This window comes from Apus apus, chromosome 4, assembly GCF_020740795.1.
Source record: "Apus apus isolate bApuApu2 chromosome 4, bApuApu2.pri.cur, whole genome shotgun sequence".
NCBI classification, from domain to species: Eukaryota; Metazoa; Chordata; class Aves; order Apodiformes; family Apodidae; genus Apus; species Apus apus.
In genome coordinates, this window is record NC_067285.1 from 23,106,840 (window position 1) to 23,124,626 (window position 17,787).

Sequence of the window (17,787 nt, forward strand, 5' to 3'; positions counted from 1 at the left end):
GCAAGTTTGCTGATGACACCAAGCTGGGAGGAGTGGCTGACACACTGGAGGGCTGTGCTGCCATTCAGAGGGACTTGGATGGAGAGTTGGGCGGGGAGAAATCTGATGAAGTTCAACAAGGGCAAGTGTAGAGTTTTGGATATGGGGAAGAGAAACCCCATGTACCAGTACAGGTTGGGGGCTGACCTGCTGGAGAGCAGTGTAGGTGAAAGGGACCTGGGGGTCCTGGTGGACAGGAGGATGACCATGAGCCAGCAATGTGCCCTTGTGGCTAAGAAGGCCAATGGCATCCTGGGGTGCATTAGAAGGGTGTGGTTAGTTGGTCAAGAGAGGTTCTCCCCCTCTATTCTGCATTGGTGAGGCCGCATCTGGAATATTGTGTCCAGTTCTGGGCCCCTCAGTTCAAGAAGGACAGGGAAGTGCTTGAAAGAGTCCAGCGCAGAGCCACAAAGATGATTAAGGGAGTGGATCATCTCCCTTATGAGGAAAGGCTGAGGGAGCTGGGTCTCTTTAGCTTGGAGAAAGGAGACTGAGGGGTGACCTCATCAATGTTTACAAATACGTAAAGGGTGAGTGTCAGGGAGATGGAGTTAGGCTTTTTTCAGTGTTGACCAGTGATAGGACAAGGGGTAATGGGATCAAATTGGAGTATAGGAGGTTCAAGGTGAATATTCGAAAACATTTTTTTACTGTGAGAGTGACAGAGCACTGGAACAGGCTGCCCAGAGAGGTTGTGGAGTCTCCTTCTCTGGAGACATTCAAAACCCACCTGGATGCGTTCCTGTGTGATGTGCTCTAGCTGACCCTGCTCTGGCAGGGGGGTTGGACTAGATGATCTTTCGAGGTCCCTTCCAACCCCTAGGATTCTATGATTCTATGATTCTATGAAATGTGCTATATGATATCATGCTTTAAAGTTAATCTTGTTTGCAACATTAATATGTTAATACTCACTTGACAACTTTTAGTATTAAGAACCTTGCATACACACATTTTCACTTTGAGAATCTAGGTACTTCAGCAGGTACATGTAACTGATAAATCTCTTTGTAGTTGTCAAAACAACTTTGTACTTTTTCTTTTACAACTAAAAGCACTTTGACAGTCTGAAGCCTGGTATATCAATAGGGAAGGGAAACAGACTACTCATTTTAGTACCGCATTTCCCTGCAAGTTTTGACATTTTTTGAAATATATCACTTCAAACACTTAGATACAGATGATTAAAGGTTGTTACTGGAAAAATTGTTGTTGATTATCATTGTTATTGATATCACAGTGACATCTTTGCATACTGGTAGGGTCCAGTTTGAAATCCCAGGGTAGTCTGACCATATGGGTGCTCTCTGCAACCTTGTAGTCTGTGCACTAGTTCCTATGCCTTGAGGGCCTCACCAAAAAAAAAAAAAAAGAGCTAACCTAGTTGCTGCTTGGTGATTGTCATTGTTTGTAGTCTACTTGTCAGTTCTCAGCTTTGTTGATGTGTGGAACAGCATTGTCCTGATGTTAAAGTCACTCACAATTAACTTGAACTAGAGATGCTGCCAGGGAAAGGCTGGTTTAGAAAGATAAAGCAGACTACACTGACCTGATATTTGCTTTTCATGCTGGGAAAATGATGGTGTGTTTTTCCATAACATGCATTGTAGTCTGAAACAGGATCTTTGCAAAAACATTGTGTGGTGCCAGTTTCACCAATGCAGTCATACTGGCTTTTGGTTTGTGATTGTTTCTATGTTTAAGTGGATAATTTTCTCCTTTTAAGCTGTTGAGAAATCACAGATGTTACTGGGAATGTCTTGCCAGACATAAAGTAAATAGAAATATACAGTTGTCCTTCTCTTGTAGAGTTTCACAGCTAATGCAAGAGCACACTCCAATGCTGTTTTTCAGAAGAAGATACTTAAAAAGTAGTGGTACAAGCCTGACTGTTAATAGCATTATCATTAGCGTTACTAATATGAAGCTCAGTCTAGTAAGATCATGTGAACACTGTTTTTTGTGCTAGGGAAAGAAAGAAACAAACAAAACAAGACTTGTCTGACTTGTGTCTGGGGTGCTACGGAGGAAACTTGTAGAGTGTGCTGGAGTCTGGATGCTCACTGCGTTGCACAGGCAACTTCTGCATTCATGTGCATGTAATTTTACTGTTCTCACTATATATGCTTGGATTAGTTCATGTGGCACATTTTAAAGCTTTCTAAAAGTTCTGTTGAAAGATGAACCTTCTAAATTTCCCTAGGCTAAAGCTTGGCTTTAGCACTGATTTACTTCTATTTAGATATGAGTTTGCATGTGAAAACTTTAAGTGTTTCTGCAAATACATTCATGTTTCTTTGCATTTTTAAATAATTATTTTTTTAAATGTGATAGTTTTGTACTTCAGTGCAACTTTGGAACTTTTTAGTTGAAAGATCATTGAACAGAGTCTGGCTATCTGTTTAATTATAGCTTTCATTTTTTGTAACTCCAGGCTCTCTGTGTGGTGTATAAATTGTTCAGCATGCTATGTGGTTTAAAACCAAAACAGAAAAAGTAATTCAGGAAAAACTATCATTCTGTTCTGAATGCATATACTTGTTCTAAGAGATTTGTAATCAAAGATAGTATGTGGAGAAGAAAATCACTAGCAGCTGAAGTTATGAAGAACATATCTAGCACGTGGTATGTGTGAGTAACATTTATGTTGATTTGTCTGTTTCCTCAGTTTTTTCTTGTTACTATTGACAGAAAAAACCCCGGAAACCTGAGAATGATGGATTGTGGGATGGAGCCATAGGCTGACTTATCCCATATAAACTAATAACATGAATATTAATGGAAACACATTTTACATGAGCTTGTTTTTACAATGGAGTGGTTTGGTCTTCTGAGACTTACCCTAACAATAGTTACAGGCAGAACCAATAATAGTTCCTACTGCTTTTGCAAAGTGAATTTAAAAACTGTGCAAGTGGGGCCAGGATATCTGGAAATTAGTTGCTTTAATCACTTCACTGCCAAACTCCTGGCAGCACAATTAGTTTTAAATAAAGACTATTTCTGTGCTCTGGATATCTAGGACTAGAGAGGTGTCCTTACTGCTGCTTAACCTACCAGTGGTCATTCATAACTTAGTAAAATTCTCCTTTTAACAACTTGAAAGCTGAAGTATGCTGGCCATCTATATATTGATTTTGTTACAGAATTTCATTATACTATCTGTCCAGGAAGAGTTATTAAAAAGGAGGCAGTAAAAATCAAGACTAACAAAGGTTTGTCTTACAAGAAATTGAAAAGTTGTTCTCATTGATAAAGGGAAAGCATTTTACATACCATGCTGCTTCTTCAGGTGTCAAAATTTACTCACCTGTAACTAGAGTGCTTTTAATATCTCTGTGGTTAATTGATAGAAAGCTCAGAAACTCTTGTATCTCTGGATGGATGCCCATCCTTTTGCTGGAATCACAGTTCAGGTATTAAGAACACTTCTAAATCACTTAACACTTGAATATTACGTAGACTTTCCAATAGAAACACTGTTTGAATAGGCAACTTCCTCAGAGAAAAGATTTCTAGATTTAAGTTGCAGAAACATCCAGCACTGCTGCTGGACATCAGAATGGTTGTGCAGTGAGGTCCTGACCTAAGGCCTTTTTTATTTCAGTATATTTTCTCTGTATGGAAAGAGATTTCTTAGATGATGTGTGCCTATAGTTGCTTTTGACAGTGAAGATGAATTGCCTAAGACATCTGTACTTTATCAGAAAATGTGTTGAAATTTAAGATGTCTGCTAACGTTATGTAACACAAAAGCACATTTTCCGATATTGGAGTCAGTAACGCTACAACCAATGAAGATTAGCTGAGGCTTTACCAGATTATATATATTCAAACTTAAAAAGAATTTTCAATAGGGAATGTAGAGTTGTGGGATAGGTGGTGTGGTTTGTGCTATTTTTGTCTGTGTTGTTTTTTTTTCTTAAAATGTAACTGAGGTGAAATTTACCTTTGGAGAATAAATGTATTGAACAGAGAGCAATGTGCAAAATACTCCTTTTGTAATTTTTTATTATTATTTCTCAGATATAAGGCCTATGATTGTAAATACTTCACAAGCGGTACTGAATCTGTTGTTCCCACTGTTGCCTTAATACCCCTTCCTTTGATGTGGCAATGAGATTTTTTTATTTCTCTTCCCTCAGCAAAGTAATTTTGTATGTACCAGGGTTTCAGCTCGAGAGACAACCAAACCAGTATTTTCATAGTGCTTAAGGATGTAATTCCACATCTAAATGTATTGTAAGACATTATGGTCATCTGTAATTATATTACTTTAAAATAAAGCCTTCATCCGTTCTAAGATCTTTTGATGTCCCTTCCCTAACTCTTTTTTTCTTGCTCTCTCTTACATTAATGTGAAGAGACAGTTGAGTAAATGCACAATGAACTTCAAAACCTAGTAATTGTTTTTCAGAAAGAATGAAACTTGTGAATTAGATATGGATTGCAAAAGAACACCAGAGCTGATTAGTGTTCGTTGGGTTTGCCTGCTGGACCGTTTTGACACCTGTCTTCCCACTTTTCCCATAAATGCCATTGCTGATCCCTCTATACTGCCAGTCACATGACAGCAAGGGAGAACTTGTGGGTGGGAGTTAAAAGACTCCCAGTGAACCTTGTCAGGCTTAGCAATTCATGAAACTTGACATAAAAGGCAACGTTAAACAGAGATGAGTTGGATCCATTTACATGCAAACTGTAGTTATCTGTTTGAAAAAACCTGGAAAGGGGGGAAATGTTGAAGGGGTTACTATTTCTTTCTTCCTTTTAGGATGTGTAGATAATGAGTTGTGTAAGGCTAAGAGGGGGAAAAATAAGCCAACTTTCAAGGCACTGAAAAATTGCTTTTTAGGAAAAATCCTTTTCATCCTAACCATCTGGTTGCATCTTGTTTACAGCACAGTGTGCCAGTTTGTGCTTATTAATCATGCTTACACAAGTATCTTAATTACTCCCTGTGTAGCTGCTCTGTTTTGAACTCAGAAGTTGACCTTTCTCTTTTTATTCCTTTAAACCATTAATCATACGTAATCAATGCCAACGGGGCAGAGCCATAGAGAAGGCTACCCAGTTTCCAAAACCCCATACTAGTACTGAGAAACTGTAGACAAGAGTAACTGCAGTGCTATCAGTTAGGCATATCTTCATTAATGACTGCTTTGTGTGTATGCATACTTACATGACTGTAACTCAGTCTATTCCCCCCCCCCTTTTGCTTCTATCAATTATGCTAACAGTTGCTTCCCTACTTTATGGTATCAGAGATAGTATTTTTAAAACGATATAAAGGACCTTCAGAGGCATCATGTGACTGAAAAGGATCTGATTCTTCTGTTTTGTGTTTGTTTCTGTAATAATTAAACTTTAGAGAGAATGTAGGGTGGCCATAAAAATTTCTAGGCTCTGGATTCTTCTAGGATGAATAACTGTGGTGGAAGAGAGTGAATCTTTCAAGAATAACTGGAGTAACAAATAGATGCATCTTCTTTCCTGCTGTTCTTATATATATTCACACACACATATATATTTAAAAATAATAAAAAAAAGAAAAGCAGAAAGAGGAGAGAGAAAAGAATTGTTTGAAAAAAGCATGTGTGTGACAAGACCGAAATAGTAGAATTTCAGAAACATCATTCTGGTTTCCAGTGTACTAGAGAAATTACAGTATGCAAAATTTTGACTGCCCCAGAAGTCTTAAGTGAGATGAAAATTTTCAGTATTCTAAAAAGAGAGAACTGTGCAGCCTACTCAGTGAGCTTACATGTTTATATACAGGGAAAAAAATAAATAAATTTGCAAGTATGACTTGCATTTTCTCTCCCCAGCTGCTGGATTTTTGTTGGTTTTGCCATAAATACTGTATTTAGAATTTATGCTGTCTAATCTCAGTTGTGCTTACTGAAGATGTGATTTCACTGCTTTAGTTGCAGTTAAGGCTCTCTTAAAAGACTTGTGCTTGTGCTATCATAATAAACAGAAATTATTTCCCAACAAAGCACAACAGGAGCAGAAAAAGATGAAAAATCTGTACCAGAAAATTCACATCATGGAAATTATTAATATTTAATTCAAGTAAAAACTTTGCTGCTCCAAGTGCAGAAAGAATGCACAGCTGTCTCTTATGTTAACAAACACTTGTTCATTAAATTGTTCCCTTCTTATGTTAAAAAACACTTGCTCCTTAACTGAGTATATGGTGTGTGAGGTGAACTGTCTCATCTACTCTACTGTATAATCTGGCCATTACCATTGGGCTTTTTCCTTTTATTTGAGCTGAAAATCTTATTAAGCCTTTTTGCGTGCTTTGGTTTTCTTGGTGTGCTTGCACTTTGGATGCTTCTTAGAAGTTTCCTCAAGTGTTGTAAACCAGTTTAAAAACAAACAAAAACAAGAAGCAAAAGCTTCTTCTGAGAAAATTATTTGGAGATCTGAAATGCTTTGATTTTGAACAGGAGAGCTCTTGCTGGCCTTTAACTATAGGCAAGTCTCCCTACCATTATGGGCAGCTAAAGACTTTTTCTCAGAACAAGATTGTAAAACAGAACAGTTTGGCTGATGAGATGTAATATTGATAAAATATGCCCAAACAGTAGGGTGGATAGGGAATTTTTGTACTCATGTGACAGAGACGACCAGAGTGCATCACTGGATTTTTTTTCCCCAAATTTTATTGAATGTTGGAATAAAAAGAGAAGAGTTTGCATTAAAATATGTGGCAAAATTGAAAGCTTTTGGTGCAGCTGAGCCTTGTGGTACTTCAAGTGCAGATGTGAGCCACAGTGGTAGCTGCATTGTGGGTAGCACAGTCACAAGGAGACCAGGCTGATGACTCTTCCTTGCTGGCAGATGAAAGGTGGCTTGCCAGCAATGTAGCCCAGCTGACCAAATGTAGTTGTCCTAACCAGAAGACTGTTACAGGTTGAGGAGTTAGTGATTCCTGTAGCAACTGAGTAGGACCAAGCCTGTGTGGTGCTGCACCTGTGCCCTGGCCGCAGGATAAGCTCAGCCATCTTGCTGAGAGAGGAGCCTGTGGGCAGCTCCCACTTGGCAGCTCCAGCTGTGTGACCTTGCCTTTATCTAAAACTGCAGCAACAAGCTTTCATGTGAGCAACCTTTTTATTTGGCAGTGGAAATGATAAATATAGTTGTTTTCATGGTAGAAAATTCCATAAGAACTGAAATGAACAAAGTGGGGTAAGCTTTCCAGGGACAGAATCTGCATGCCTGGCTGGAGGCTTGTGTCATACTGCACAGCTGGGGGTTCCCAGCATCTGAAAGTGCATAAGATTATTTATGTGATCCTATTTTTCTTTATAGTGTTAACTTCCTTAAACAGCATATTGAGAGATACTTTACAGAGCATGAGTTCCTTTCTTACTGGAATCAAAATGAACCAGCACATCAAGGTGTAACACACAAACTACTTGACTTTCCTGAGTAGATCAATACTGATGCCTTCTTATGTGGCCACGTTCTGCTGACTGCTACTTTGTGCATATTTCAAGTATCTTTGTTTACTTTGAGCCTTTAAATTGTGAGTCAGAGGGCTGGGTCATAGGAGGTTCTGTGCTGGGTATGTGCATCTTGAAATGTTTCTTGTAGCACAGTGCATAAAAGGCATTATGTTGGGGAGATAAATTTTAAGAGTTGTTGGCCTGTGTAATGAATAGGTAGAGGGAGGGACTGGTGATGGGACAGCATTTATTACCTGAGTATTTCTCTGGTAGAAGCTACTTTTCAGAAATTTCAGTTGGTTCATCTGCTAATTGACAGCTTTAAGTTTCATGTAAGCTGAAAGGATGATGGTCTATAGAAGAAACAGAAGAAATTTCCCATTGAGTGTAAATAAAGAGAATGTAGAAACGGTTGTTCCCATCAGTGCCTGTTAAAATGTGTTGACCTACTTTACTCTTCGTTTTACATCTTCATTCTGTCTTGTTCCACTGTATAGCAGGTAACTTTGTTATTAGGTCTTGATGTACTTTAGGCTACAAAATAATCTGGAGGAGGAGAAACAACAATTTTAAGAATTTATCTCCATAATCGGGAGTAAGGTTGTTTTTTGGATAAAATGCCAGTTTTCATCATGCATATTTCTAATGGAAACATTTTGATTCTAGTTGTTGTATCATTGAAGACAGTAGTGGGCTTTTTGATAGAACTAGCCCTTGGATAGCTGAGTCCTGTTTGGTTTTGTTGGGTTTTTTCCCACATCTCCCAAAACCCCCCAGTGTAAGTTTCATCAGTGTATCTATCTATGTAACATCTGTTTAATAGAATGTATGAAGGGATAGTGTATTGAAGTGGAATACAATAAATGTTGACTTGTATTATCATGTTACAATATATTTGGAAAACATTTATTCTCTAGTGTTCAAAGGCTTTAATTCTAGCATGAGAAAGTATTAGTAAAAGAAACAAAATGGAAGAAAAAAATTTAATGAGCATAAAAGAGTTTCATTATAGCTAGCCTTTCATATTGTATATTTAAATTGATATCAAAAAGGGTTCCTGATTTTCATATGTGTATTTTATTTTTGCACAGCAATTTTTTACTTTTCTTTGAATATGGGAATTATTCTCCTGAGAAATAAGCAAACAACTGCAACCAGCCCTCCGAAGCCTAAATCTTATTGGAGTTCTAAATTAGGGATTATAAATATTTAAGTGTCTTTTCTTGTCAAGAGTCCCTGCTAGTATGCTGTATTGTAGATTAGAATCACCTAAGTTTCTTATTGCCTCAGTTGCAGTTGTGTTGGGGTGATACCTCTAAGCATCATACTGGTTCCTCCCTTAATAGGAGGATATAATTGGAAAAAAAATTTCAGTATGCTTGTGAATGAATTTCTAACATGGCAAAGGAGAATTAGTAGAAGGGTTCAAATTAATGTCATCCTTTACACAATCTTAGACTGAATTCTAAATCAGCCAGTTGTACCTGTTTATATACTCTGAATCATTTTGTGGATTATCTTGAATGTTGATCTGTCCTTGACATCACTTTGGTGCCAGAGCTAAAGCCTTGGAGATGATAGCATTAGTGTAGTGTCAGTTTTGTCATTTGAAAGCATTTCTCACTCAAATTGCAGTCTGAAGAGAGCCCAATATAACAGTACACAGATGTCTTTAGAACTTGGCTTTTACCTTCAAAGATTATGGAAGGATACAATATTTTTTTCCCATTCAAAAATAAATTTAAATATTACTCTTTTAGGGAAGGCTTGCAAGTAGAGACTATAGTACTGAAGAACTGCTCTGGTTAGCAATCTCATCATGGTTCTTAATTTCTCTCTGTTAAAATAGCTCATTTAAGTTGCAGAAGGAAAAAGTGTTGTAAAGACTCACTTGACAGCAACATTAAGCAGCACAACATTTAAAAATATAATCACTATTTTTTTCCACTTAGGGTCGCTTAACATCAAACACTGTCTCGTTAGCTAAGATCACCTGCTTCTAGAATTAGGAAAATATTTTCTTCTTGATAAAATAGTGCTATTGTATAACTTTTTGATGTTTTGCAGTGGAAGAAATGTGAATGTTTCAGGAGAAAGAAAAAGCTTGTATTATGCTAGACAACCTAGCTTTAGTGTTAATTTTTAAAAAACTGAAGCATTTTTAAAATAACTTCAGCCTGTGTTTTTCAGGCTATCAGATGAAGGTAATTCTGGATCTTGAAGTTATTGTTTTAACATTAGAATTCTGTTCTTTTCTCTTGAATTATTTTTTTATTTGCAATCAAGTCCTTAGAGATAAAATTATAACACACAGTTACTGCACCACCCTTTTACTGGAAGCTAACAACACTATTTTCGTTATGGGACATACAGTGAAGTTGACGCTGCAGTGGAGTAACCTGCCTTCCTCCAGTTCCTTATCTCGGTTTTAGGTGGGGTACTGTGATGATATAGTTTAATTATATGTTTACTGAAATACAGAAATGATAAAATATGGATTTAATTTTATGACTAACACCAAATAGAGTCTTATGTTTCTAGTTGTACCAAACAATGTTGTCATGCTGAACTTGACAGAGCATTGGAAGAAATTTTACCATATTTGTGATGTTTCTGGTCTTAGGCAAAACAAATATGACTGTTTATTGCTCTCAAGGGTATTTGCATTAAGCAGAAGAGAAGAGGGGCAGGGATGGGCAGAAAGGAGCAATATTATTTAGCATGTTAATATTGAGCTCCATGATTTCAGATTAAAAGTCTCAGAAAACAATTCTTGTTTAAATCCTTACTAAATGAAGAGATGATGAAATTAGCAAATTCATTCTGGTATGACCTGCAAAAGACCCATCCTGGGACAGCTGGTTAGCATTTAACTCTTTCCATCTGCAACAGCATAGTAGCTCATCAGATATGCTTCATGGGAAAAACAGTCGCACTATGCCAAGGTGTCAGTTCTTGGGTTTAGTCCATCTAACAACATAGCTAAGAAGGCCACATGTATAAATCTTGAAGGTAGTTAATATAATCATTTGCTAATCATGCATTATTGACTCTGCAAAATCTGCGAGCAGTTTTAACATGCAGACAGCACAGATTACTTTAGTTAGACTGTGAAATGCCCATTACAAGTTAAATTATTTTTTGGCTAGAATCTTTGCTAAATACAAGCCACTGTTACAAACGCAAAGCACCAAAAGATAGCTGTATGTCTCACCTTGCCCTTTTGCTCCAAATAGACTTTCTGGAAATCCTTCATTTGAAATGACCTTACCTGTTGCTGGCTCTAAATGGTCTCTCTACGAACTTTTCAGTTAAAGGTGTGTTAAGGTAGATTAGGAGACAGTAGTAGTATTTTGGCCACCTCTATTTGTGTATTTCTTCTTGCCTGCTGTTGTCCACCCTGTAAAGTAAGGCAGCACTATGCTCTGTGACACAGTGTGTCACAAAGAGAAAATTAGACTAGATAGACCTATCGTGCAAATTCTAGCTGATTATTTCATTGGAGGTTTTTGTATTTCTTTAAAGCTTTGTTTCTATAATTTGGCTTCTCTTTGTTGTTCTGAGTATTTAGCCATACTTTTATAGGTTTGCCTTTGGGAATAACATCATTAAAGAACAGAAACATAAAAAACCCCTAACCCTCTGGTTTTCTTCCAGAAAATTTTTTGTTTCCTATTGTGGAAATAGTATTTTTATTTTCTTAAAGGTGTAAAATATTTAGATTATTTAAAAATAGACATAGACAGTTCCAAATGTTGATTTAGTGTTCAAAAATGTGTAGTAGCTGTGGATTTCATTTTGCCACTGAGAGTCTATGGCAACCAAACTTTATTAAGAGCAGAAAAGTGATAGGTTACAGAGCCTTTTCTCCTCCAGGCTGTCTCCTCTCATGTATTTCTATGGAATAGTAGTAATTAAAGGGTCTTTGTTTTATGATTTCAGTTGCATGAGGTGAGTCTTAGCCTAACTGTTTAATAAACAGTTGGAAAGTTTTCTTGAACTTAAGCCATTACTGTAGGTTGACCATGTTTTGAGTCTAAGGAGAAAGACTAGTTCACATTCTGTTTTGTGTAGTTGACACTTCACAAGTATGTGACAGAAATAGCTGGTACATACTGGGCTGCCCCACTACCTGATATGCCTGTCCTGAGAACAGAAAGCAATGGTTTTTAGGTTTTTGAGTGACTTCATTTACTATTCCCCCAACTGGGATCTTTCTCCCATTTCAGTAGGAACAATCCACCTGCATTTAACTGATACTGTATGTTCATCTTTGGCTTGAAGGAACAATCTTCTCTTATTCCAGGAAGAAGTAGAACAGCAACAAACTTGAGTAGTACTCGGTGAGAAATAAAATTCATGTCAAATTTGTACAAGTTCATACAATGACAAAACAATTTCATTTTTAAAGAGTTGCTTGTTAAATGATGAGTTTGCATTTTAACATGCAGATTTTTGAAGCACCAGCTCCATAGCAAGAACTGATCTGTTCTGAAAAACAACTTTGAACATCTCAAGGTTCTTAAAATAAGGCATTGTTAAAAACCTGAATGAAAATGTGAAGTTACATCAACTTCTGAAAAAGAAACCTGAAATTCTTCTTTTGTTAATATTTTACATAGCCTTCCATATGCTTTCTGCTTTTCCCTTCTGTATCATATATTATTCAAAACATAGTTAATGAGAAAAACCCTTGTAGCCAAGATTTCAGGGAATCTAAGTACTGGCTGTTATTTAATGGATGTGGTAATTCTTCTTAATTGGGGTACTCTCTTGTGATTTTTCTAATGCTTCCTATTAATCTATGCCAGCCTAGTTTTTCCTCCTCAAGAGGCAGTTTTCTATTTTGATATGCTGCTTAATAAAGAGCCATACTAAAACCCACATGGTAGTTGCTGGTTTGAATTCAGGTCTTACTTTGGTGTAAGCAGTCCTCGTCCCAGGCTATAAGTGCTGCATAAGGGATAATCTGACTGTTCCTGTTTATAAGCCTTGGGTACTGCTTCCTTCTCAGCTTTGCTCTGTGGGACCCCTGGGGTCCTGCATTTCCTGAATTCCTTTGCATTTCATCTTTGGGAGACAGGTGTTACTTTTCTTGTGGGTTTTGCCCATTTAATAACACTGAAATAGGTGACTTCCAGGTTCAAGAAGGAATTGTTTGAAAAAAAAGTGAATGCAAGCAGTTTTTGCCCTGGGTGGATACTGAGCTTCTCTGGGCCTGACTGGTTTTGCCTAAGTGTTTAAGCAATCTGTAAAGATTTTTGTTATGTGAAGGGTGTAAATTCTGATCACGCTATTTAGTCTGGTAGTCTGGGATTATTCAGATACAGTTTAGCAGTTTTTGATACGGTGCTTGTAACAGTATTTGCCTTTATAGGAATCTGCCAGAGTTTAAAAAAAAAAAAGTACGTATGTCCCAGATTCTCATTTAAGATATGCTGATTCAGATTCTAAGGATGAATAGAATGGGAGTTTTCTAAGCTCCAGTTGTGTATGTTATTTCTGGACTCTTCCCCTTGGTATGTGTAGTGAGGATATATGTTTGTCACTTTACATAGAACTTGCATGTATGAATTATATATATGGAGTAAAATGGAGTTTTTTTACAAATTTGCTTTATTCTCTTAAAAGGAACCTCAGAAACCTCATGATTACTTAGCTGAATTGTATGATGAAGAATACTGAAACTTTGAAATCGTCACACATGCCTCTACAGTAATGGAATTCTACTATTAATATTTTGGTTATCTGTAATTCAGTTGTTTGGAAAATCTTTCATTTAAAAGGGACTCTTCAAAGTACAGGCTGTGAGTATAAGTATACTTTTCTAGTAGTATTAATAAATATTTTTTTGACATCTAATCTCGTAGATCTTTAATCAGTTGTTAGTATTTGTGATAACTGAAGTTACTCTCCTTTATGAAAACAAGAATGCTGATTTCTTTTGTTTGTGTATGTTTTAAAGATGTGCTATGTCATTTATTTCATTTCACTTAACCATTAGAGAAGATTAAAGGTGGCTTATTCTTAGACATATGCTTAACAAAGAAGGATTTTACAAACATCTGTGCAAAAACATACACCATCTTCCTGCTTTCTTATCAGTAAATGCAGCTGTTCCTGTTTTTAAAAATCGGATGAGTGTGATAAAGTGGAGTAGCAATATTTGAAGGCTTCATTTTCTGATATCTAAGACATGTTTCTTTTTCCTGAGCTTGGACAGGTTTAAACAAGAAAGATAAATTTACATCTAATGCTGTTTTTTTTTTGTTTGGTTGTGGTTTTTTGTTGTGGGCTTGTTTGTGTGTTTTTTTTTTTCGTATGCAATAATTCATCTGTTTATAAGTTAAAATTTCTATTGAATTTATAAACTAAAAAAAAATACACAAGTAATACAAAAATACTGATAATGAGGCAAGTAACTTCTACTCTTCACAAGATGGACACTACCATCTTTTTAGTGGTTTTATTCTTGAAGTAAATATGTTCACTATTTGTATCGACACATCCATGCAAGTGAAACAGGAAACATCATTGTTGATAAAAATATATGTGCAAATCTGTTTGTAAATAATTGAGTCACTGTTTTAAATAGCTGAATTAGAGTTTTACCCTTGCATGTTTACAGTTCATTTCAGTTTTGCTTTGTTTTGGAGCCAAGTGATATGATATGAACATTAGTCTTTCAGAATGAGTAAACATAGTCAAGCAGGTTGGCCACAAAACTGACTCTGCTGGGAATCTCTGGCCACAGCCCTAGAAACTAATGACAATGAATGTCTTTTCATCTGGAAAACCCTCTCATACATGTTGGTTGCAACATGCTATGGATAAAATGCAGCTGCCTTATTAATAGTAGAGTAGTCATGTAGATCTCATCACCATGGCACATAAATACTTCAGTTGTCTCATAACTTTTTTTTTTTTTTTTTAATTAAAGCTTCATAAGTCTTGGAGGATACCAGAGGCTGCTTCTTTGTGCTGCTCTGGTATTCTTTTTCAAGCCACAATGAGATATTAATACTTTTCTTTTTTCCCTATTAATGTCAGTATAGAGTGACCTGCATGGCTTCTTGGTTCCTTTATTTGTTTATTGCTTACATCTTTCACTGAACTCTCAGGCAAACCTGATCAAGGTTAGTGTGAGATCTGGTTGGATCACATCTGGAAATTTGTCTCCTGTTTCTACATGGCTAATAAATTTTTCACAATCAGATAGTGGTTTAAGGAAATCTAGGATATATCAGACTGAAAGCTGAGAAAGAAAATGCACACCAACACACCTTTTCTGTGAGTATAAGAAAGCAAGTGCTTCACAAGTTTGTTTCAGTAGCTAGAAAGCTCTTTAAATACCTGTTGTAAAACCACAAATAGACAATCTTAGCAAAGGGAAAGGGGTTTTTTTTGGTGCATTATAAGTTGATTAGAAAATCAACTACAGCTAAATCAGTTTCCCTTGCCTTCAAATGAAATAGGAGTCTAATCATAGAATGTTAGGATATGGAAGGGACCTCTAGAGATCATCTAGTCCAATCTCCCTGCCAAAGCAGGATCACCTAGGCCAGGACACACAGGAACACATTCAGGCAGGTTTTGAAAGTCTCCAGAGAAGTAGACTCCACAACCTCTCTGGTCAGTCTGTTCCAGTGCTCCATCACCCTCACAGTAAAGAAGTTTCTCCTCGTGTTGAGGTGGAAATTCCTATATTCTAGCTTATACACACTGTTCCTTGTCCTATTACTGGGCACTACTGAGAATAAACTGGCCCCTTTCAGATATGTATAGACATTAATCAGAATCAGATCCCCTCTCACCCTTCTCAGGACTAAACAGTTCTCTCAGCCTTCTTTCGTAGGATAGATGTTCAAGTCCCTTGCTTATCCCTGTAGCTCTCCATTAGATTCACGCCAGTAGATCCCTGTCTCTCTTGAGCTGGGAAGCCCAAAAGTGGATACAGCATTCCAGGTGTGGTGCCACCAGGGCAGAGTAGAGGGGGAGGAGAACCTGCTACACACACTTTACCTAATGCACCCTAAGTCAAAGTATAGATAAGTAAGTGTAGATGTTTGTACTCAGTTATCTAGAATACTTAAAAAACATACATTTTTGCTGGTGCAGTAGTAAGACTGTTATATTAATATGGTCTTATTCAGAAATGACTGTTTAGAGATACTTGTGCATTCTGTTGAAGTACTTTATTAAATCCTGCAATGGCAGGAAGCCTTTTTAACAAATATGGTTGTATTAATCACAAGGTGGAACATATTCTTCTTGGTTCTTCCTTTGTTATCTCCTTCGTTGTTTCTTGCAGAAGCTCATTTTTTTATTATTATTTTAAAACCTTGGAAAAGCTATGTCTTATTCTGGTTGTTCACCTTGAGATTTGATAAGAAGTGGGCTAGCTGCTTCTTTTTCATCACCCATAGATTCTTGCTTTACAGAAGTCTGCTTAGTACTACGTGACTGAAATCCGGAGCAAAATCAAAATACTATTTTCAAACATACAAAACTGATTTTTAGCAGCTTTAAGGTATTCCTTTTTGACTACCCATGTCAGATTCCATCACTATTAAAATTATTACTGCTAAGTTAAAATAGACTGACAATATATGTGAAAGAAAGGGAATAAAAATTGCCTCAGTCAAAATATTCTTACTGGCAATCCTTAGGATGCCTTTTTGCAAGAAGTGTGCAACATTGGAAACTGAGCAAGCTCTTCCTCTAGGAGCTGAAACTATTGAAGTTATTGCTGAATCACTAAAATATGTAAAGAATAAACCTGCTTTAGAAATAGGAAGCCAAATATTTGACCAGTCATGCTTTAGTTGTGTTTTCTAAGGCTTCCTGTGTTGTTTTTGCTTAAATAGTAATTCTAAAATAAATACATGCTGGATACTACAGTATTGTAATTACTGAGTTACTGAACAGACCTACGTTCCATTTTTTTAGCAGTGCTTTCTACAGCTGCATTTTGGCCATACTAGCATGTTTACCTGTATCAGTTTATTCCAGAAGTCTTTGTTGTTTATCTTATTTTTATGAAGTAATTTTATTTTTATTAATATAAGTAATAGAAGAGTTTGGCAACAGGATACACAGCAGACATGCTGTCTATTTTTCTCTTATTCATTTATTTTTCTCCTGTTAAAGTCATCAAAATGTTGACAGCTGCATAACTCTTTTTAAAGCCTTCATATCTTGACAGATATTACAGATATTTGTCATTTTACTTACAATAAGTGACAGCTAAATTAGCTTTATGCTGTATTGGAGGATATCTCAGATGTAGTGAGTCCAGTCAAATTTATATTGCATTTCTTTAATGTGCAGCTGATTTTTGAGTGGTTATTAAGGAACAAACAGTGAAGAGATACATGAAGAATGTGAAAATCCTGAGCTAGCAGATATTCAGGTTTAAGAGATGAGAAATATGTTTCCCTTTTATTACTTCTATCATGTTGGATAGTCTAGTTTTTCCTTCATTTTCACTTCTTATTTCAGTTAGCTGTGGGGTTTAAATTCTATACGTTAATCCTTCTTTAATAGATATCCACTTCCCAGCTGAGTGTCCCAGCAGACACTGTAGGTGTTTATAGGTCACAGTGGAAGCTACTAAGTTGAACAGCATCGATACAGTAGCACTGCACCTACTTACTGTACGTTTAGTTACGTGTGGCTCATCCCCTGAATGGAATATGTTAATGTACTTCAGATGGTGTACATACATTTCTTTTTTCAAAAGTTCAAGTCATTAAGATGGGAATGGAACAAACGGAGCTACTGAATGGAAAAAATCTTTTTGCTGTCAAGTAACTTATTCAGTAATGTCACGGTACTTTTTTTGTGTGTGCTAGGCATCAATATAAAGCACAATTAAACAAAAAATTGCAGTGTTCTTTAGGGTATTATAGTAAGAGAGTCTGCAAAAATGTACTTGTCAGGAGGGGCAGAGGAAGGAGGGGGGGAGGGAGGGTGGAAAGAAAAAACATGTTGCCTTTTATCCAGATAGCTTAATTACACAATTGAGTGTTTCTTACAATTATCTGTTTAAATTGCTGTCAGAAATGGACATTTCTGAAGTATGATATTTTCACTTTTTGGTGTGTTCAATATATTGCTAATGATAGCTAGACTTTTGAATTACTGTAAATGTATCACAGATGAACTACACGTGTTCAACATGTTAACCTGCTCTATTCTGTTACTTCTGTCTTACTTTTGGAAATCCACAAACATTTGTGCAATTAGTATTTGGAAGACGGTTAGTTTGGTGTTACTCAATTCAAATAAA

At 36.5% G+C, this 17,787-nt stretch overlaps 1 protein-coding gene across 1 annotated transcript in view; it reads left to right on the plus strand.

Moving 5' to 3' along the window:
* LRMDA (leucine rich melanocyte differentiation associated) overlaps positions 1 to 17,787 on the plus strand; it is a 641,174-nt gene that overhangs the window by 121,370 nt on the left and 502,017 nt on the right. The gene's annotated exons all lie outside the window — the stretch shown is intronic.